A 24,329-nucleotide genomic window follows, 5' to 3' on the forward strand; every position below is an offset into this window, starting at 1 on the left:
CGATTCGATTGGACTGCTTTCTGAACGAGATCGTAATCGGCCCCTTTGTTCTCCCTTTCTTGCAAATCATAGATGCATTCTACAAATCACTGTGGAATACCTTGAATCTGTACGAGCTACATATAGAAAGTCACAGAGAACGCTAACTCACTGAGGTCACTATTTCACTATGGTGATAGGAGGACAGAAGAGTCTGCAATGACTTCTTAATTAATCAGCCAAAGCGAGCGCGATGATGAGTACGATTAGGTAGCGTTGAGCACCTGCCTAGCTGAAACTGAATCCCATAATAATAATATTCTTAACATAAACTAAATATAACTTATCTCTGAGAGTGAGCAACATGCTATTCAGGAATAAATGTTAGCACTCCAGAACTTAAACACAACAAATAATTAATAATACTCACCAAGCCCCAGTATGTCGACACCGAGCAGATCAAGCAGGTCCTGCTCCCAGTCAAGAATATCTGCCCAGCGCTGCATCAGCGGGAGGATGCACTGTACCTGCCTTTTGCACCACACACAAGCGTACCCTCCCCTAGCACTGCTAATGCTCCCGCAGGGAGTATCTACTGCCTGGGTTGCTTCCTGCTGCCAGCATGGAGAGGAGGTGGTGCTGCACACAGAAAAAAACCTAGTGCTGCCACCTCCTCCTCACTGGAAATAGCCCAGGGCTGCACTCCTGGGTGGAGGTGCCACCTGCAAGTTAGGCAGCTACTGATGGGTGTTCGGGTGGGGGGGCTGGTGCCATGGTGCAGGGTGGGGTAAAGATTGAAAAAGGAAAAAGAAGGAAGAAGAAAAGAAAAGAAGAAATAAGTAAGTAAAGGGCAAAATAAAAAAAATTACAAAAAGTCATGAGAAAAACCCGAAAAAATGGAAAAAACGTAAAATACACAAACACAAAAGCACACACTAATACAATAAATAAAAATGAGGGGTAGATTAACCAGGAGGACAGAGGATTACAAAGAGTAAAGTGGGATTAAAAAACAGGTCCAGCACCATAAACAGAGTAACAAAACAAGATGGCTTCACCCATGCAAACCACATGGTGGCGTTTCTGCATGATTTGGAATGCAAGGACGTACTCTGTGTTCCATTTCAAGGAAAACACAATGCGGACAGGTACGCTGGGAAACTCCTCCCACCCACAGAACTCAACATAGCGTGACAGAGTTTTTTAACCCCTCTGTGAAATTCCGCATAGTGCAACTCCACAAACTCCGCCCAGGCCTAAGTAGAATCGTTGATACATAAACCAGAGGCAACCAATCACGCAGCAAATGCATTTCACCAATACAAGGCTTCTTCAGATCCCAAAAGAGTATATTGGCACGGATAACCAATTACAGTACACAACGTCATGAAGAAAGTACAAACATCGACATCTGACAATAAGGATGTATAGCTCATAAGGCCAAACTTAGTTCAAAGTGGGGATCCAATCGTGTTCCTAAGAATGATCATGACTTTTATTCAGCAGTTGCTCAAGCAGTCAGCAATTGGTATCGGTGCCATGTTCGGAATAATTTAACCATTACCCAGCAGCCAAGTTTAGCGTGCAGTCAGTGAAAGGGCTCAACTGTGGATCTGGCAGATCCACAGTTGAGCCCTTTCACTAGCAGAATGCCGAACTTGCCTGCTGGGTATGCAACAAATTTTGCCAAACACAGCATTTTCATTACATTTCCCAAACTTGTGTCATGATCCAAAGTCAACCGATTACCAATACAAAAGTCGGCAGATGTTTTTTATTTGGCCAGAGAAAGCTGAGCTGTGTCTGTTGCCATCCAAAAATCGAGCCATGGATGATCTCATGGTCAGTCAAAGGTGCCCCAAACCATTTAGGAAAATCGGTTTGACTTCGACTGGTCAGATTAGAATGCGATTTAACAGCACCAGAAGCGGCTGATGATTTTTTAAGGTGGTAGGATGTGATACTTGCCTTGTACCTAGGTTTGATGGGTATTCGCCCCGCATTTTAAAGCACAATTTTACATGCTTTTGATAAAACCTATAGCCTCAGAAAAATCACTGATGTAATAGTCTAATATTTTCAATGTGTGCCAGGCAATCCTGACTCTCCCGTGGAATAAACTGGTCTTGGTCACCTTCCATCTGTCAAGAATTAACTTGATATCCAATTGTGAGTATTTTGCAAGGGTGCCCCATATGCTAAGATTTACCCGCAGTAGGCATGGCCTTCATTTCACTGTTGTTGACCACCCCATATGCTGTGGGTGCCCTCCTAATATGCCAAGAACTCTCTCCAGTACTCTAGAACCAGCAGTACTCTGGCAAGCATAATAAACACACTCAAAAACACAGTAAGATTCTAACACAACTCTCAGACACCTAGACACTCAAGCACACAATATCTCACACACTCTTATATGCACTCTCATACTATTATATATTCAAACACAATCTAATACTCACACACTCGCACACTCAGACATACACTCATACAAACTCACTATCTGAAACACATAAACTGTCTCTCACAGTAGGGAGGGGGCACCACCCACAATCTCATCACTTACATGGTTTCCTGTTTTAGTCTTTCCCTCTACAAATAATTGATATAACTGACGTTAGCACAATTAGTTCAATTTAAGCAAACCAAAACGACATGCCCAGAATGCCTTAGGCTGTCAAACTAAAGCCCACGCCAAGAAACAGTGTCTGTGGTGACATGGTTTAAGATCGACTCCTATCTCTCACACACTCTTGCGCTCTCACATGTTCACAATTTTTCACACTCACACACTATTTCATACATACCTACACACTTACACATTTACACAACTCTATGAGCACTCTTGCATACTCTTAAACATACTCTCTCACCTATTCTCACAAACTCTCTCTCAATTGCCATATACTCACACTCTCTGACTCTGTTTTTCAGCTGCCTCTTAAGGACAAGTGAATTGTGAAGGCAAACAAGAAAGATAAAGGCTGTGGGGGAAGATAGAAAACAACAAGTTTTCCCTCACCATCCTCCCACAGCTTAGTGTCACTGAAGCCTCAGAAGGAGTCAAGGGGGATTCTCAAACACTCACTCTCTCTCACACAAACACAGACACACACACTGAAACACTGTCACACACACATTTTCATGTTCAGCTATTCACACACTCTCACATGCACTCTTACACACAATGTCACACTCACACAAACGCTGAAACATTCTCACACATTCACATATACTCTCTCACAAGCTCCCACACATTCATGAGACACAGTTACATTCATACATACAATCACACTATCACACACAGACACAATCTCAAGCACACACTCTCACCCCGTACACTCTAACAGAAAATCATTGAACGTTACTCACACACTCTCACACACTAGGGCTCTTCTATTCTCTCATACCTATGCACACTTCCACAGTCTGACATGCACAGAGTAACATTATTTTTCTTGATTACCTTGCTTACTGTGATGGTGGTTAATTCAGACTGGGGGCTCTCAAATCCATGACAACAGCATGTCATGAATTTAATGCTGTAGATAGGAACTGAGAGATTAGTATTTCTATGCAACAAACTTGTAGCCAAACATGGCAGCAGGATTGATGAGAGGAGGATCCACTTTATGCCCTGTCCCAGTACTGAGAGAGCAGTCATATAAGAGGCTCACACAGAGCGTGGGATCCTGTCTCTGCTGCTTTTGGTTGATTGATTGTTTGTGCCTGTTTCAGCAAAAGTAGCTGAATTAAGCCCTCCCACATATACAATCAAGACATCCATACGCTGAATGACATGCTCTTTATTAGCACTTTGTAGACGGATTGTGGTTAGGATCCCTTAGGACCCTTATTCTCCTCCTGTCATCATCAGTTGTTGCTGGAATTCAGGAGCTGAATATGGAGGGCTGAAAAGTTCCCTGTCATCACACAGCTATAGCCAAAAGACAGTATGATCCCATCTAGCACTAGAGGGGACAGCACACTTCAGTCCCTCATGTCACAAGAGCACCAGTGTAAAGGTGGAGAATATCACAACAGTGGAGGTGAAAGGAGACACCACTCAAGGTATGTCAGATCCAAACCTTAGATAGTACTCAAATTGCAGGGAAGTTGGAAACACATCAGACGAGGGTGAGGTGATAGCATAGGCAGCTCACATTCTAGGGACAAACATTGTCTAAGCATACACATGATGAATAAGTCATATATGTCATCTTTGTTTTTTTAATTTACCTAAGATTTATGGTGAAGTCATATTACATTTATGTGATAGTGTATGGCAGACTGAAATTAAACATAGTTCAGCCAAACATAGTCTAGGTCATGTGCAGCAGCTTCATCATTATAACAATCACTATAACATGATTACTAATGTGGGAAATATTGGTATATACTTCCTCACAGTCTGTCACATCAATCACATTGAAATGAAAATACATTGTATACAGCGCTCGAATGTCCGTGGGCATCTTGGCACTAGTCCAGCAACAGAGGGATAGAGGAAGAAGAAAGAATAGCAACTAAATAGGCTCTACAGATTAAAAAGCCATGTTTTAAGATTCTTTCTAAAAGAGGTCAGGGAGGTACATAATTGCAGATGTAGTGATAACACAGTTCAATGTTTGGTTGTTCCATAAATAAAGCTTCTTCTACACCCAAAAATTATTTTAAATGTAGGGACACTAAAATTAAAAGCTGACGAGGAATGCAGTCTAGTCCCACATCATGCAAGACTTTGAAAACAATGCACAAAGCCTTGAAATCGATATGCTTTTGAACTGGCAGCCATTGAATATGGACCAACCCCTTAGAGGCAGACTGGTGCCTAGGAATTTCAACCATCAACCGGGATGCAGAATTATGCAGGGTCTGTAGTTTTTTTCAGTAGCCGTTTCTGTACGTTGACATACAGGGAATTGCTATAATGAATTTTTGAAAGAATGAGAGCAGTTAAACTAATTTCCTCAACTAAATCGGAATAAAAGGAAAGATCTTTTTCAAGATTTTCAGAGTAAGGAAAGAAGAGGAAGTGACTGCGTTCACCTGCTTGTCAAATGACATATGGTTGTCAAATGACATATGGTTGTCAAAGACAACTCCCAAATGTTTCATTTTAATGCTGGTAGAGGAACCTTACCTAACTCAGGTGGCCACCAATTTGGAGACCAATAGGAAACTTTATTGCTCAAAAGGTAATTGTTTTGCATCCAGTTGTTGACATGCTGCATACAGCTGAGAAAATTAGCTGCAAATTCCTCATGATTTCCAGATACGGATACAACAATTTGGGTATCATCGGTGGCATCATGGGTAGCATAGCTGACGGCAGAAAGACTGCATTTGTTTATTAGAGTGACTAAAGGAGTGACATGTAAATTGAAAATGGTACCCCACAAGGGAGGGAGAACCAGCTGGAAGTAAAGCTGTCCATTGATACAAATTGATCTCTTTCAGAAAGAAAGGATGTCAGCAATGCAAGAGCAGTGGCACTTATATCCAAAGACTCGACACAGTCAATCAGAACCTTGTGATTGACCATGTCAAAAATGGCCAAAAGATCCAGCAGAATCAGTGCTGCAGGATTCCCGCTGTCCAAAATTGCTGTCAGTTCCTCCAAGGTGGTAATCAGAGCAGACCGAGTGCTATGCTGGCAACAAAAGCCAAATTGAGAATTGACTTGTGTCATAGGTTTGCAAACTTATTCCTATATCGTATGTCACCTGAATAATAACAAAAGCAGCCACCTTGAGAGCCTATTAATTTGATTTGATTTGATTTATAAAGCACCTGAATCACACCATCAGAGGTATCTCCGCGCTAAGACTGCTATAGCCAACCAGGGAGCGACAATTCAGAACAATAGAGTTTTCAGCAGCTTTCTGAATACCAGGAAGTCAGTGCATTGGCGAAAATGGATAGGAAGTTGATTCCAATAGAGGGGAGCCAGATGGAAGAAGGCTTTGCCATCCATGCACGCTTTTTTAATGCGTGGGATGTGCAGCAGGGCTTTGGACCCTGACCGGAGTTACCTGGATGGCAGGTATCTGACAAATTTGTCTAATAGATAGCTGGGACCTAGGTCATGTAAAGATTTGTAGGCCATGCAGCAGATCTTGAATTTTATCCTTTTTCGAACCGGGAGCCAATGGAGCTTTTGAAGTAAGGGAAGAGAAGCTCTTCTGGGCTGGGCATTGGCACCAGGCGGACAGCAGTGTTCTGGACAACCTGCAATTTGTTCAAAGAACCCTCTTTGGCTGAAATCAGTAGAGCATTTCAGTAGTCCAGGCGGCTTAGTACTAATGCCTGGATCAGGGTTTTCCGCGTGGAAGATAACAAGAAGGGAAAAACTCTTTGTAGGAGGCTCAGTGTGTGGAAGCAAGCCCCAGCCGTAGAGGTGGCGTGCTTCTCTAGGGTGAGGTTTTGATCTATCTGAACTCCTATATTTTTTGCCACTAGTTTTGGGGTTAGGGCAGAGCCTAATTCCTCAGGCCACCATCCTAGGGACCACCTAGTTACAGCGTCTCCAAACAACATTATCTCTGATTTTCCTGCGTTAAGCTGAAGATAGTTGTCCCTCAACCAGCCAGCGACTGTGCAGTTTTGTGAACCGGTTTATGCATTAATAGGTCAGTTCGAAAATTCCCTTTTGAAGTGGGTCAATTTCAGACTCACCTCATTGAAATTAAAGAGGTAAGTCGAAAATTGTGATGTAATCTGATTGGATGCCATCACAGAGATGGTGGCCTTCTGGAGTCAGCAGACCACCATCTCTGTGATTACTTTTAAATAAAGTGTACTTTTTACAAATGATGAACACTTTCCTTAAAAAATCGGGGCTGCCTTTAAAAAAATTACTATTTTGAAAAGCTTGTTTTTCTGAATTGGCAATGCTTTGCAGAAATGTGCAATTGTGCTCCTTTGACTAAGATGGTTTCTGGGTCTTCCATAGCAATGAGACTTTGTGAGCATTATTATGGCTAAAGTTACTTCAGCTCCATAAAAACAGCATTTATATTTAATTCTAAAATATACTGGTACACAGAGTGATGTACGAAAAACAATAACACTGAAGTACATATTATGTGATTATGTTTTCTCACCCTCGTCTGGGTAATGTTTTCCTCATGGAAAGGAACCATCAGTGCCCCTACTGAGCAGCCAGCTCACTCTTCTAGCAGTATTCAGGAAGCTGTCACCTGCAGGTCTGCGGTAATTACCCAGGTTTCAGGTCCTGAACCTAGCAAGGAGAGTGACAATAGTTACCCAAACCTTGGAGCACTGAAAAGGGTTTCTTGGTCACCAGTGCTATAGGATCCAGTCCCTGGTAGACAAATCTAGGTATCCTGGCTTGAGGCTTCTGTCCCGTCTTTATACTACATGCAGTCACTCCTTGTATATTCCAATGGTCATCTGACTGGTTCTAGGCAGTTCTACACTTTTGCTTATTATACTCAAACTGATCCAAACAAGCTATTTGACACAAAGTGTAAGGAGGAAGATATGGTTGAGCTGGAAGTCTTTAGGCTGCACAAAGCCAAAACAAGAGCACAAAGACATGGGCTGCTGCCCACATAACTACATTTGTACCTGTGGGGGTAGCCCTTCCAGAGATAACAAGCACAAAAGGGCAGGGAGAAAATCTCTAGCTTCTAAGAGGGCCTTTGTCTTCTTTCCTTAACACTCCTCAGTCTGACCTACTACAAAGTATCAATGGATTCATGCATTGTTCTGGGGGGAACCCTGAAATTCATGCCTGTTGTCTCTGCTCACTCTTTAACTTCCATCTTAGGTACCACTAGAATGTTGCAAAGACAAAATGGATCCCACTGTGGCTCAGGCAACCTATGTCACATAATTCCCACCCATGTATCTTATACACCCTAAATGGTAGACATATGTGAGATCCATGTCCCACAGGAATGGGCAATGAACCCAGTTGCAGGGAACTCGAAAACCAATTTATAAACATGGTGGTGGACTTTAAGACACTCTGCCTAGCAGGCGAGCAGCAAAAAGGTCTGCACAGCTAGGAAACTTATCGCTGCCACCATTGTCAGTCCTTTGCAATGGTCACGCTCATCAAGCAGAGGGTGCACATGGTGTTCCTTTCTGACCACAGAGCCAGGGTCTGGGTCTTAATTCTTATCACAAAAGTGCCACCAGAACCCACGCTTTATTGTCATATGTTTTGATTCAGGGGTCGAAAATTTAGTTTGCTATGATGAATTTGAGGCAAGTGCATGGAGTACAGAGCCATGAAGCAAGCATAACATAATATCATGTGTGAAAAAATTGCACGTACATTTTCATTTGTGATTTCCTAATAGCAAATTTTTGTGATTTGCTATTAGGAAATCAGAAACACCTATTGACAAATGTGTTTTTGACACATATAGCGATTCCTAATGGCGTCGTAACTGACCCACCTCATTAATATTCATAAGGTAGTTAGCAATTTGCGACCCATTGGGAATCGCAAAAAACACAGGGATGGTGGCCTGCTTGAGACAGCAGATCACCATGTCAGTGTTTGCTTTTAAATAAAGCAAAGTGTTTTTTTTAAAAATTCAGCCCGTTTTCTTAAAAAGGAAAATGGAATGCATTTCAAAAACAAAAATGAAACGGTCTAGTTTCATTTTTTAGGAGTAGGTAGTGATTTGTGAGACTACTGCCTGCTCTTAAAAAATGTTTTGCATACATTCACAAAGGGGAAGGGGTCCCTCGTGACCACTTCCTGTTTGCGAAAGGGTTACCACCAAATTGAATTTGGTGGTAAAATGTGAATGTTTTGCGGCCGCATTTTGGTTGTAAAACATTCATACATACCACTGCGAGTCGCTATTAGGAAGGGACGCTCTAAACATGCTCCTTCCTAATACCGAATCGCTAACCCTTTTTGCGATTTGGTAATAAGTTACTGAATAGCAAAATGGGTTTGATACAAAGAAAAAGGCATTTTTTCAGTCGCAAACAGCCTGATTCTATGAATCGGGCCATTTGCAACCTGAAAAAACCTACATACATTTGGCCCCTGGTGGTTCGGTAAGACAAGTCATTTTGTAGATAAAAACTTTAGGTGCGAAAAAATGTTTATTGTAATAAGTCTCGGTTTTAACTTTTTTATATTATGCATGCCATGAGATACTCTATTTTTCATATTTCAAGATAGGCTATATGTCCTTTTTCATGAACATCATTGAGGGAGCCCAAGGAATCACCAAGATGGATCAATCTTAATATACACACACTTACAAATCTCACTGTGGAGAATCCTTGTGGCTTCTTAGAGGTCAATGGACATATTCCACCATAGGTGAATTAGAGCTCTTTCTAAATAATCAAAAAATCAATGAGATTATGGCAAATAGTCAATGATGAGAGGTTGGTGAAGGTTTCAAAAGCATTCAGTTTATTAAATTTACAGAAATATAAAATAGATGTGGTTAGAAATCAGCAAAGTAAAGTACACAGTGTTCCATAAAGAACCCCATAAACTATCTAAAGGACCTAATCTAAATTAGAAACCATGAAGAGTCCCTCTGGAGAAGAGCGAGTAACTTCTCATACGGAGTAGTCCCTGAAACTCAGTCAAGTTCCCTACAGCTGCAGTACCAACTGTGAATAAATGTGCGATCCTTGCAGTAGCATACATCAATAATAATCCAAAAGATCAAAAATTAAAATGAGTCAGTCACCTCAGGGGAATAGCTAAAGAAATCAACTCTCCATGAAGAAGAGTCTCAGGACAGGGAAGATCCAGCAGCAGGATCTGAGGCTATGAGGTTTGTGAGAAAAGGGGTAAGGTGTCTCTCTCTGTCTAAACTAGTCAAGAACACTCATTAATATAGATTCAAGCTTTCATAACCATTCTTTAGGTGTTCTCTGACAATATCCAAAAAGAATACTTCACAAGAGGCCCTTACGGACCCCCCGTATGTGAAGATGGTGGAGGAGGCTATACAATATTATTTTGCTGAAAATTGAGGAAACACATCCACTAGAGCCACTGAATGGGAGGCGCTGAAAGTCGTGATCCGGGGGGTCTGCATGAGGACTACCTATGGGGTCCAACACCAACTCAATGCCGATATTAATTCCTTGGAAACAGGAATAAAAAAAAAACATAGAGAACACACTATATGGCGGATATGGCTGAGTGGATGTGGGTTAAAGAGGAATTACTTGAGGCTTGGTCCCGCCTGGAAAAGCATAGATACACCACTTTCAGGCACCAACTCTATACGGAGGGTGACAGATCGGGAGCACTGCTAACTCGACTGACTCGTACTGAAACGGAACAGGTACCGGTGCTTCAACTTCGTAATGATAAGGGGGAGGTGATGCACACACAAGCTGTGATACTTACACCGTTTGCGGCTCACTTACAACAGACATGTGCGGCGGCCCCCCTGATCCGATCGCAAGCCTTGCCAGACTATCTAGACACGGTGACACTGCCTGCCCTTGAGGAGTAAGACGCTGAGGCCTCGGGGGCACCGCTCGCTAAGGAGGAGGTTTTGACTGTAATTAAGAGTCTTCAGTCGGCAAAATGTCCTGGCAGTGATGGCCTCCCAACTGAGTTTTATAAAACGTTTGCCCCTCAGTTGGTGGATCGTCTCCTAGAAGTCTACAATGAGGCTCTTGGCAGGAGGGCACTTCCTACTACCATGATGGAAGCTCTGGTGTCTATGGTTCCAAAGCCAGACTGAGACCCCTTGTCCCTGAATTCTTAAAGACCCATCTCTCTTTTGAATGTTGATGAAAAGATACTTAGTGGGGTGCTGGCAGCACGAATCCAACCATATATGACCCGGCTGATACATCATGACCAAGACGGTTTTATCCCTGGTCGAAACATCACATATAATTTACGCCGCCTTGCACATATTTGGCACGCACCGCACCTACAAGACACGGATTGGGCCTTGTGTCTTTTATACATTATGCAGGCCTTCGATACGGTTGAATGGGAGTATATGTGGCAGTGCTTGCTCAAATAGGATTGGGGAACAAATATCTGAGCTAGTTGAGACTTCTTTATATTAGACCAATGGCTCGGGTCCATTTTCGCAATCAAGTCTCTGAAAGTTTAGTGCTCCAGGGGGGTGCGAGAGAGTGTTGCCCCCTGTCGCCGCTTCTTTTCGCTCTAGCGATGGAGCCACTGGCGATTGTTTTGCAACACAGGATGGCGCAGTGGGGTGTTCCGGTGGGTCCCACAGTACACGTAGTGCCAATGTACGCTGATGATATGCTGGTGTATCTCCGCCATCCAAAAGGAGGCAGTCCCGGAGCTCCTTCGGGAGTTCACTGCTTTTGGTGTGGTATTGGCCCTTTGCCTTAACCCAGGGAAGTCTAAGCTTTTCCCTATGGGAAACCTGAGAGATAAAGAAGAAGGTGAATTACCCATTGTGGGGATGACTTGGGTCACAGACTCAGTGCGCTATCTTGGGGTTTGGTTGATACACACACAAGAGGCTTATTTAGAGCATAATATGGGATGCTGTGTGGAAGGTACCTGCAAATCAGTTGAGTTCTGGCGTGACTTACCCTTATCCCTGATGGGACGTATTGCCCTAATAAAAATGGCGGTCCTCCCGAGGTGCTTACATATAATGCAGAACTCGCTCTATCGTATATTGCAGGAGAATTTTCTCTGGTTGGATCGCCTGTTGATCGACCTATTGTGGGGAAATAAGAGGAAAAGGGTGAGGTTTCACACATTGCAGAGAACTTGGGAGCGGGGAGGACTAGAGGTTCCTAGATTAGAATTCTATTATATGGCAACGCGGCTCCAGTGGTTTGATGAGACTGACAATTGGGAAAAACAGTTATTAATGGGTACTCACCAGGATATTCCTCTCCAGGTTCTCTAATCCTGGGATTGCGCGTGCCTGAACAGATCCCATATATTGTTCGACTTGTGGCCTCTATCTGGAAATCTGCAGTTAAGATAGCGATACATAGAGCGCCCTACGCCCCTGTGGCCCCGCTGTGGGCAGTAGTTCCGTTTGGGAAAATATGTCTGTCTCCAGATGGGTGGAGGGAGGCTGTCGTATGATGGGCGATCTATATTTGAATCAGCGGTTTCTAACCAGAGAGGAGGCGGAAACAGTATTTGATTTGGGAAGAGGCCAATACCTTCAGTATGTAAAGATTTCAGCAGTAGCACGGGGGATATGGCCAATGTTCCCAGAGGAGCCACCCACAGCTGCCACCCTTAAGGCCCTTGTGACTGGATGGGGGCCGTAGACTGGTCTCTCATATATATCGGGCGTTAAGAGCGGATCTCAATACACGCCCGCTGCCAATCGAAGCCAAGTGGGATGCAGTATTAGAGGAACCCCTAACAGACTCCAAATGGGAAAGGGTGCATGAAGGGGTTAAACAAATCAGCTCCAATACGAGATTTAAATTCACTCAATTTAATTTGGTTCATCAAACCTATTTGACCTCATGGGTGCTTCATAAAATATATCCAGATCGTTCTTCCTGTTGCCCCAGAAGTGGATATACTGACGCCCACTTCTTACATATGTTATGGGAATGTCCGAGGTGGCAATGTTTTTGGGGCTCAATACTAGAGAGTTTATGACAAGTCACGGGATGGATGCTACCTCAGTCCATTAAAAAGATACTGTTGGGTCTTCTCCCCAACCCCAAGGGGAAGAAACTTACTCATAGATTTCTCAAACTGGGACTAATGCTGGCTAAGAGGGGGATAGTGATTCACTGGATGAGCTCCCAGCCTCCCAAGGTGGAAAGTTGGGGCCGAGATTTAAAGAAATGGGCAACAGCGGAATTAATACAGATGAAGAGAGTCAGGAGGGATGAAAAGTTAGAAGAGGATGCCAGAGCGTGGTATGTTTTGATGTCAGAGGTCCCTCTGGGGGAGGCCCCCATCACGCAGGGATCAGGGGAAACACAAATTGACCAAATTGAGGCTGAAATATAGGTGCAACAATCAGACACTCTCGCTTTGGGAACAGGGTAATCAATCTGATATTACGGGTGATTAGTTGAAGTGACACATGGCAAAGTCGAAGTACTTATATATATGTGTGACCGGGGAGAGGGGATGGGAAGGGGTGTTTATGGAGTTATATTCTTATGATTTGTTTATTAGAAAACTTTAATCCGCGCTATGTGCACGGTAAAGAGCATTGGTGCAGATATTTGTTACTATTATATTCTTCCTAGACAGGAAAGTGTGGTTTCTTTCACAAATATTTTTTACGGTACGATTAGCTACTATAAGTGGACAATGTTAAGATTAACATTGTACTGTGACTCTCCAAGGTTGTACTGAGATGGATTTTTGTTGTATCTGTACTGATTTTACGATGCTAGATGATTTAAACTCTTAACAAACAAGTTAAAAAAAAAAGAATACTTCACAAGATGGTGTCTTCAGTCATACAATGCTTCTTCTTCTTCCGATTCCCACAGTGTGTAGTCTCGACACCATGATCAATACAATTATTACAGCATTTGTTACATGAAGGAAGGTTATCATGAGAACGCTTTTACCTAAGCTAAAGGATGCACTATGAGATCTATGTGTGAACCAGCAGCGGCCCGTGCAGGTCAGAGAGGTGGGGCGTTGGGTCGGATTGGGGGGGGATTCGACAGATGACCATGAGTGAAAATTAAATAAATAATTAATTTTCCCTCATCGTCTGTCGAAATCCCCTCCCACCCGGCCCTACCGCCCCACCGTTCTTACCTGCACGGGTCGATGCTGGTGTGAACAATGATTAGTCAGTAATATGAAAGCAACTATCAATGTTATTCTGAAACAGCATTTATAAAAGTCTCTAAGTCATTGTTGAACATAAGCAGGTTTAATATGTTCTTTGTATTCAAACATATGATCTAACATAGGCTGAGGAGCTGGATGACAAGATGTTATAGTCAGCATATTTTAAAGAATGTCACTAATGCTAAGCAGTTTTACCAAATGTCCTATTCATGTAACTAAGAGCAAGAGTCAAGTGAAAAAACCTTTGGGCCTTGTTAATATAATGTAAGAAATGGTTGCCTGCTGCTAATTTTTGAAACATGCTTTAATTTACAAACATTCCTAGAACTTTTCCAATCCTACACGTGATTAACCCCTTCCCTGCTCATGACGGAACCGTTCCGTCATGACACGCCCGTTGGCGGCCGCTCCGCCTGCGCGGCGCTGTTTCCCCGCCTGTGCGGGGGGACAACGCAAATGGGCGGAGTCATGACGGAACCGTTCCGTCATGAGCACAGCCCAACCGTGGCTCATGACGGAGCGGCTCCGTCATGAGCACAGCGCCACCGCGCTGCCCCCCCGCACCCCCCAGCACCGCGGCGGAATTCCCGCCGTGGTGAAAGGGTTAATTTTCCCAGTTTATTTACTAGGATTCTAAACATTATGCGTTTACACTTTTCCTATGAGTCATGTTCTAACACAAGCATTTCTACAGCATTTAAATCATTATTAAAGTGTAATTCTAATACAGTGAGTACGTCGGTTTTCTAAATTCGTGCTCATTTCTCCCACTGCCCACTTATGTCTCTACCTGCAGTCAATCTCTACTTATGTTTCACTGGCTTGTCTGCTTTAATGAATACCATAATGAGGCATAAAATATTAATAGACTAGATGTAATTTACCACTGTCGCAAGTAGGCCACTTTCATGAATGAGCAGCAACTGTTTTTAATACCCGCTCAGCGTGGTTTCTCTTTAAGTGTCTTATAGAAATAGTGGCTGCTGTAGAAATCCTTCTTTATCTACCTATGTGAGCTATATTCCTATTCGTCAGCACCAGCATGGCTCCTGTATAAATGATTTGTTGAGTTTATGCACATGGAAAGCTCCCAGCGTGAAGGCCTTAGAACGTGATATAATTGAATGGTTTAGTACAGGACCCGTGCAAATCATTCCCACCACTTATTTATTCTATAACCAAAAACTGATTCAGAAGCAGCCTATTGCCCTTTATGAAACAAATGTAAATAACTCATTGAAAAATAATGAGAATTTATTCAGCTGTAAGTTCTTCCTATTGTTGAAGGAAAGTCTATTAGAACGTTCGACAGCGCTAACAAAGGCAAAATGGAGGAGAGCTCTGCATTCATTTAGGCACAGGCGAGGCTGGGTGTTAATTATGCTCAGAAGACATGCACAGCTGCTTTGTGCCCAGCTCAATTAATCATCATTTTCGGGACACACGTTTTTAAGCATGAAACTAATACTTGCAACAGGCAAAGCCTTATCTTAATTGAACAGAAACAAACATAAATTAACACCGGTTCCAATCACTGCATATGCTAAAGGTGCGTGTGTATTACAAGAAGAAATGGACACAGCATGCAACCCTGAAGGCAGGTAAAGGGAAACAGAACGGCATCTCATCTCAATTTCAAAATCTCATTTTGGTGTCTAATTTTCTTCGGCAGCTGGAACAGGGATAGCATCTCCGAGCAGCTACACTTTATTGCTGGATAATATTTCTCAGCGAGAAGCAAAACCCAAAAATATTGCTTAGGCCCATGGATCCAATTATAGGCTTGGCATCAATTACTGTGATCTTTCATTTCAATCTGCTTCTGCCAGTGTGCAGAGTGATGGCTCGTTTTGAACTTTATTACCATAAGCCCTATTCCCATTGCCCATGGTACAGAACGTCCTGCTCTGCTGTGAATGGGGTCACTGGAAGGTCGCCAGGTCACTAACCGTTAACGGTCCGCACATGCTCAAGAAGACATTGAAACAGAAGATCTGTAAGGGGGGGTCTGACAATTTTAAGAGGGTATTCTGCTTCTGTACTTCACTCTGTGACTTGGCCCTGACCTCAGCCCCCCCCCCTCCCAGTGTGCAAACCACTACTAATATTTCAGTGCAGAGCAATATATCTAATTATGTAATTTTATCATATGAGTGAGGTTGTATTCTCTCTGCAAGCACTTTTCAGAGCTCACCTGTAAAAGGCAGATAGTGTCAGCACAAAAATAGCCTACGAGTCGTCAAATCTTTTAGTATATCAAAATGGACAAATGCAGCAATTAACCGCTGATAACCTCACGGGGTTTACCTCTTGTCCCACTCTTAATATATCAACAACCTCCTATTTATTTGTGAGGGAAATTGCAATACGTTTAAAGGGCAGAACATTTACTTTCTGTTTCTGCCTTCATGACCCCTTAGAATGGGGGTGGCAAGGACAGGGTCTGGGGTACAAATGCACATGATTGTCCTAGCAATTGCAGCCTCTGGCTACCCATATAATGCCAGTGCCAAGAAACCTGTAATCATTTATTTCATGCAAGTGCTGACGTCACAGTGCCGGTCTGGCTATCACCTCTCAATGTCTGGTACAGAAAAAACACGTCTGTGCTAGCTGCTTCTCTCTTCCCTCCCTTAAATGCCTCTTCATCAGAGGTAGGGATTTGAACAGTGAGCAGCTTGAACCACCCCATGCCATTTTCATCTTTGTTTTGTTCTACTGATGATTATGCTCGCTCATAAGAAACGGCTGGGCCTGTCAATATCAGCACTGGTTAATACAGGAGCCCCAATCAGGGTGAAACCAGTCTTGGGTTGCTTGTGTTCCGGTTTAGGTAGGACCTGGCCAGGATGTTCAGGCTGGACTGTTCCTATTGGAGCTGGGTCAAGACTGATTTGCTTATGGCTTTGTCCAAACTAAGGTGGCATGGTGGGGCAAAGGAACAATGGGTTAGAATTCTACCTAAGGCAATTACCATTGGGTAGACAAATTGTAAGCATTTCTCCCACCAACTTTTGAATGTTTGATGTAGCACCCTAAGTGGAAAGGGTATTCCCAGATGTGGGTGCCATGCGTAGCTTCCCACTGGAACCAAGTCACACCTTACTGAACCGCCACAAACAGGATGGAACCGTTTAGAGTTTTTTTTTGTTCCGGTTCAGGAAGGATATAGCCTGGCAATTTGGGCTGGACTGTTCATACTGGAGCAGGGACAAGACTGATTTGCATATGGCTGGGGGCCATACAGAGGTGGCATGGCAGGCAAAAAAATGAGGGATTAGAAAGATACCCAGAGCAAATGCCAGTGGTAAGACAAATTATGAGCATTTCTTCCGTCTTTTTTGCGTTTGATACACCAGCAAACATAATAAAAAAATAACTAGGCAGGCACCAACATTTTATTGTTGTAAAGAGGCCAGTAGCATTTTCAGGCTGTAACACCAATGATGACCAGAGGCGTCTCTAAACTTGATTTTTAGGGCAGCACACAAGGGGTCACAAATAAAATTGGTGGGGACACTTATACCGGGCAATCATGAAGATTCTGCACATTTATCGTTTATATCACCATTGTGTAGTCATAATTAGATCTGATTTTCTATGCAAAGAACATTTTTTGTTTTACCATCATTTGATGAATCTTCAAGAAACTTTCCAAGAAAAATGTACATAAACTTCTGGTCCTTCCTTGGAAGTTTTGGGGTGACCGTCTATGAGGGACAAGAAAAAAAGAACTGAAATTACACAGTTATAGTTTACTAAGCTAACTTGAATTTGTGCCCCCACCATGCCTTGCTTATGACATCACAGATTGCATCACTCATGGCTTGTTTGTTATTGCCATCATTGATGACATCACTGACACTGATAAAATATCAAATAACATTATTGATAACAACACCGGGCATAGTGGGGCAGGGGCACACGTTCTAGTTAGCTCAGTAAGCTATAACTGGTGAATGTCAGTGTTTTTTGTCAAAAATGTTAAATCGTAACTGATATTTTTACCAAACTATAACATCACTCTCACCTTTGTTTTTTTCTGTAAATTTCTGAGGTTGTTTTTTATGTAAAGTAAGATCATTGTGTGACACTGATCTCAATAATGTAATTTTAGATTTTACATGAAAAAACACAAAGGTTAAATTAATATTAAAGTTAGGTGAAGATGTCAGTCAGAACCTTTCCGTTTGGAACTAGTTAGCAGAGTTAATTATAATTGCGCCCCTGCCATGCACTGCTTATGACCTCACATATTACATCACTCATTCTCTATGACATCATTTATGACATCAATGATGGCATCTCAAATTACATTATTGATGACATCACTGATGACACCATCCAATGAGTGTGCTAGTTTGTTTTATAGTATACATAGTGGTGGGTAGCTACCATATCACTTTTCTACCTAGTTTTGTACAGCCTGTGTCCAGCTAATGGGTGTAAGTGTTTACAAAATGCATGTGCTTCTAATGCATCACAGGTGTGTGGAGGTATTGAACATGTTATAAATCTTTGTATTGAAGAGTAACTCTGTGTGCAGATAACAGATTACAACTTGTGTCCAGTACGTTCCACACAAATGTTTTGCTTCTGCAGGAAAGGTTTGTAACATGGCAAACATTCTACATAGTAGATACTAAGTACAGTAAACAGCCTTGAATTAATAGAATTGTTTTAGCATGACAATTTCTACATAATGTAGAAGATTGTGTCCACCAGGTACTATGTATATGTGCTTCTTTTGCTTCAGAAGATAGACTATCTAAAGGTTTTTAACCCAGTTTGAAGGCTGCAGGCAGTAGAGTCTTTAGCACCTTCTGACCTTGGTTATTTTAAGTGAATAGTGTATTTTTTGATAGGTTTTATTAGTAGACCATTTTAAATAATCTGTGGTGTATTTCTCATGAGCGTTTCACTATCTACAAACAGTGAAGTACAGAATAAACTCTCTCCATAGAGTAACCGCTGTTTAAAAGCTGTTTATAGTAGGGCATTCCTTTTTGAACAAACATTCAGTATCTAAAGGTACTTGGCTTTCTCTGAACAGTCGTATACAGACTGAATACCGTGTGCAATAAGGGTTTCCCATATATCGGTGGTTGATTGTTAATGTGAACTAGGCTACCCATGAAGTGTATGGCATAGAATCAATCTTGCATTTAACTCATGCTTGCTACACTCAAGGGAGTTGTATCTGTAATGGCATTAATGATGCTTCATATTATTCTGAGCTATTTTGTACTTACTTTCAGGCCTCTAATGCCACAGTATTTTATAGACCATTATGTTCAGAAGAAGCTTGCATGATGTCATCAGTGATGTTCTAAGTGATGTAATTTGAGATGTCATCTTTGATGTCATTAATTATGTCATAGAACGTGTCACGAGTGATATAATATGTGAGGTCATTTTCAGTGTATGGTGGGATGCAAGTTATAGTTAGCTCTGCTAATTAAAACTGATGAATTTCTGTATTTTTATTAGTTTAAAATGGTAATGATTTTACTGACATATTCGCCTAACTATAAAGTTACTTTAACCTTTGGTTTTTCATTGAATTTATCAGTTAAAAAAAAAAATCTGATCTTTTTATCACACCTAAATATAATGTTATTTTAACCTTTGATAATTTTCAGTGAGTTTCTAGTTTTTTTTAAATGTAAAGTAATATTTTATTACCCTATGTAAAGCCCACCCCATGTAACACATGAACTTTGGCCTTGCGCGATGTCAGGATTGGACACAGGACATGAACTGCGGTCAAGCCCTGCGGCACAACTGCCAGAGGCAGCCAACCCCACACAGCACACGGCCTTCAGCCATGCACAGCAGGTGCTTGGCAACAGGGCCTGGCTTGTGTTCATCCCATCCGCATCCAGCTGACCCCCCTCTGCGGGGAGCCAACCTCACAGTGCATACTACCTTTCATTGCACGTGGCAAGGCATTAGCCACAGGGCCTAGCTTGAAGCCAGATCCTGTGTCCACAGCTCCCCAGGCAGCCACCTGGTGGCAGTCAAACCCATGCTATGCATGGCATTTTCTCATGTGTAGCATGGGGATAGCCACATGGCCTGTGGTGCTGTCAGGGGTAAACATGATTTATCACATGGGCAGAACCAGAAAATACTTTTACCAAGCATCCATTGCCACACAAATGCCTTTACCATGCATGATTTTACCACGCATGCCTATACCACATATATGCCTTTCCCATGCATGAGTTTACAATGAGGAAAGAATATATAATGCATTGTAAAGGCATGCGTGGCAAAGGAATATGCGTGGTAAAGATTTGCATGCTAAAGGCATGTGTGGTAAAGGCATTTGTGTGGTAATGGGCGCATTGTAAAGGCATGCGTGGTAATTCCATGCATGGCGCTGTGATACATCCCTGCCAGGCCCTGCCTCCAACTCCCCCCAGGCAGTTAACCCCATTGGCCATGTGCAGTGGGGGTTGATCTCAGGGCTTCAGGATCTCAGGACACCCCCGCGCCGCACGGCCACCAGCTGTGTGTGTGTGCCTCGCTGCTGCTCGCAGCCTCGTTGTGACATGTGCCTGCCGCCCTAAGCGCCTCCTCGCTGCTCCCTGCCCCAGCAGATCCGCTGGTCCTTCGTGGCATTTTGGGGTTTGGTTGTATTTCTTTTGTATGTCTTTTGCCTTTGCCTTTTGCCTTCAGTAATATCTTTGCCGTTGTCCCCCTGTACCTTGCCCGCCCCGCTCCCCGCTTCCCGCCGCCGTTCATGTGGCCATGCCCCCTTTTGTTTTGTGTCCTCCCCGCTCCCGCCTCCCAGCTGCCCCTCCCTCCCACTTGTCCTTAAATGCCGACCGCACGGACGCGCAGCGGTCACGCGCAGCGGGCGTGCCGATTGTGCGCCGAGGGCGCGCCAAAGGCAAGCCCGTCTGCGCCCGTCCGTGCCTGGACCGCGGCCAGCGCCAGGACCCCTGGCCCCCACCGATGCAAGACGACTCGTCTGACCTACAACGCCGCTGCCCTCAACGCGCTCAATGCCGGCCGGAGCACCACCTGCTGCCGGGCCGCCCCGAAAAGCACTCACGGACCCTTCACCTGCACAACCTGCAAGTTCACCTGCCTCCGAGACCACACCGCGCCCGCCAAGCCAAGCACCAGCAGCAACCTCAAGTGCATCCTGCTCAACACCCGCTCCGTCCACAGACACGCCGTGGAACTCTGGAACCTCCTCGACACAACATCACCAGACATCACCTTCCTCACGGAAACCTGGATGAACGCCTCCTCAGCCCCCGACATCGCCATCGCCATCCCGGACGGGTACAAAATCAACCAGACCGGAGGAGGCATCGCCATCATCCACAAGAACACCATCTGCATCACGACCGACTCCAACGACACCTACGCCACCGCCGAGCACCTGCACTTCCAGATCCACACCGACCCAAAGACGACCCTCAGAGGCACCCTCCTCTACAGACCCCCGGGACCACGCACACAATTCAGCGAAGACATCACGGACTTCATCAGCCCACACGCCCTCCCCTCCGCCGACTACATCCTCCTAGGGGACCTCAACTTCCACCTGGAGAACAACAAAGACCGCAACACCACCGCCCTGCAGGACAACCTCGCTAACCTCGGACTCAAGCAACTGGTCAACACCCCCACCCACTACGCCGGCCACACGCTTGACCCCGTCTTCTCATCCAGCAAGCACATCACCTTCAGCCACTCCACCGGACTCCACTCGACCGAACACAGCTGCGTCCACTTCAGCTTCAGAAAAACCACAACCCACCACCACCCGCAACAGGCCCCCCACAGGAGCTGGAGCAAGATCACTGCCGACCAGCTCACCACCCGCCTCAGCCAGAACCCACCCGCCAGCACAATGGACCCCAACGAAGCAGCCCACAACTTCACGCAGTGGCTGACCGCCTGCGCCGATGACCTCGCACCTCTGAAGAACCCTCCCAGCAGACCCAGAAGCAAGAAGGCCCCCTGGTTCACCGACGAACTCAAGGACTCCAAGAAGACCTGCCGCACCCTCGAGAAAGCCTGGCTCCTCGACCAGACCACTGACAACATGACCGCCCTCAAACACGCCACCCGCAAGCACCACCAGCTCCTCCACACCACCAAGAAGAAATCACTGAAGGAGCGACTGGACAACAACGCACACGACAGCAAGGAACTCTTCAGCATAGTCAAGGAGTTCTCCAACCCCAGCACCGGCAACAACGACATCACTCCCTCACAAGATCTCTGCGACTCTCTCGCATCGTTCTTCCACCACAAGATCGCGACATCCACGACAGTTTCGGCACACCGTCCACGCACCCAACCGACGAACCAACGCACCCGACCACCACCCTCTGCACCTGGACCACAGTGACCACCGAAGACACAGCCCGCACGATGAACACCATCCACTCCGGATCTCCAACCGACCCCTGCCCTCACCACGTCTTCAACAAGGCCGACTCCACCATCGCACCCCAACTCCGGGACGTCATCAACACCTCCTTCGACACCGCCACCTTCCCAGAGAGCTGGAAGCATGCCGAGCTCAGCGCCCTACTGAAGAAACCAACAGCGGACCCCACCGACCTCAAAAACTTCCGCCCCATCTCGCTCCTCCCCTTTCCTGCCAAAGTCATTGAGAAGATCGTCAACAGACAGCTTGCCGCCTTCCTCGAGACGAACGGATCCCTCGACCCCTTGCAGTCCGGCTTCAGAGCCAACCACAGCACCGAGACCGCCCTCATCGCAGCCACCGACGACATCCGAGCCCTGCTCGACAATGGGGAAACAGCGGCACTCATCCTCCTGGACCTCTCTGCAGCGTTCGACACTGTCTGCCACCGCACCCTAGTCCAACGCCTCAGCAACACCGGCATCCAAGAGAAGGCACTGGAGTGGATCATCTCGTTCCTCGCCGGAAGAACACAGAGAGTCCGCCTCCCCCCGTTTCGATCCAAGGCCACCGAAGTCATCTGCGGCGTCCCGCAAGGATCATCTCTCATCCCCACCCTCTTCAACATCTACATGAGACCTCTTGCTGCCATCGCACGCCACCACAACCTCAACATCATCTCCTACGCCGACGACACCCAACTGATCCTCTCCCTCACCAGAGACCCCAACACTGCCAGAACCAGCCTACACGAAGGGATGAAAGACGTCGCCGAGTGGATGAAGAACAGCCGCCTGAAACTGAACTCGGACAAGACGGAAGTCCTCATCCTGGGACCATCGCCAGATGCCTGGGACGACTCCTGGTGGCCCCCAGCTCTGTGCACCACTCCCAAGCCCACAGACCACGCACGCAACCTGGGCTTCATCCTGGACTCCTCCCTCTCGATGACCAGACAAGTCAACGCCGTCTCCTCATCGTGCTTTCACACCCTTCGCTTGCTTCGCAAGATCTTCCGATGGATCCCGACCGAAACCAGGAAGACAGTCACCCAGGCCCTCGTCACCAGCCGACTGGACTACGGAAACACCCTGTACGCCGGAACCACAGCCAAGCTACAGAAAAGACTCCAGCGCATCCAGAACGCCTCCGCCCGACTCATCCTGGACATCCCCCGATGCAGCCACATCTCCAGCCACCTGAGGGACCTGCACTGGCTCCCCGTCAACAAGAGGATCACGTTCAGGCTCCTCACCCACGCACACAAGTCTCTCCACGACCTGGGCCCCAAGTACCTCAATGACCGCCTGACCTTCTACACGCCCACCCGCCAGCTACGGACCACCAGCCTCGCCCTCGCTGCCGTACCACGCATCCGAAGAGCCACCGCCGGAGGCAGATCCTTCTCCTACCTGGCAGCCAAGACATGGAACTCCCTCCCCATCCACCTTCGGCTGACCCAGGACCACCTCATCTTCAGGAGAGAACTCAAGACTTGGCTATTCGAGCAGTAGCAGACCCCTTCACCCAAGCACCTTGAGACCCTTCCGGGTGAGTAGTGCGCTATACAAATGCTATGATTGATTGATTGATTGATTGACTGCCAGGTCCTGTGGCTAAACTCCCATCAGGAAGCCAACCCCACACCATGCAGAGCCTTTTACCGTGCAGAACTCAGGGTTGCCATTCAATGCGTGAGGACCCCATTGCCTGGGGCCAGATATCATGAAAAAAGTTCAGTGATATTCCGTGGAATTCCACAAAGGAGCAGAGTGAGCACCACAATGTGCAGTGCACAGCTTTCAGTGCCCTTACATAAGTATATTAGAGGACCGAGGGGTATCCACTCCAGTGCATATCATTAAGTACCCTTGCATACTTATGTAAGGGCTCCGAGGGGTATGTACTGCTGTGCAGTGCAGTGTGGAGCCCTTGGTGCCCTTACATTAGTATGTAAGGGCACCGAGGGGTGTCCACTCAGTCAGCGCATATCCCTCAGTGCCCTTACATACTTATGTAAGGGCAACATGGGGTATGCGCTGCACTGCAGTGGTTTAAACAGAGCTGTAAGGGGAGCATAGCAAGATGCTCCCTCTTCCAGGCCTATTTAAAAAACAATTACAGTGCTGATTAATTCCGACGGCGAAACTTATCAATAATTCTGCATTTTATAAATAATGTGGAATT

This window comes from Triturus cristatus, chromosome 2_2 (genome assembly GCF_964204655.1).
Source record: "Triturus cristatus chromosome 2_2, aTriCri1.1, whole genome shotgun sequence".
In the NCBI taxonomy this organism is placed as follows: Eukaryota; Metazoa; Chordata; class Amphibia; order Caudata; family Salamandridae; genus Triturus; species Triturus cristatus.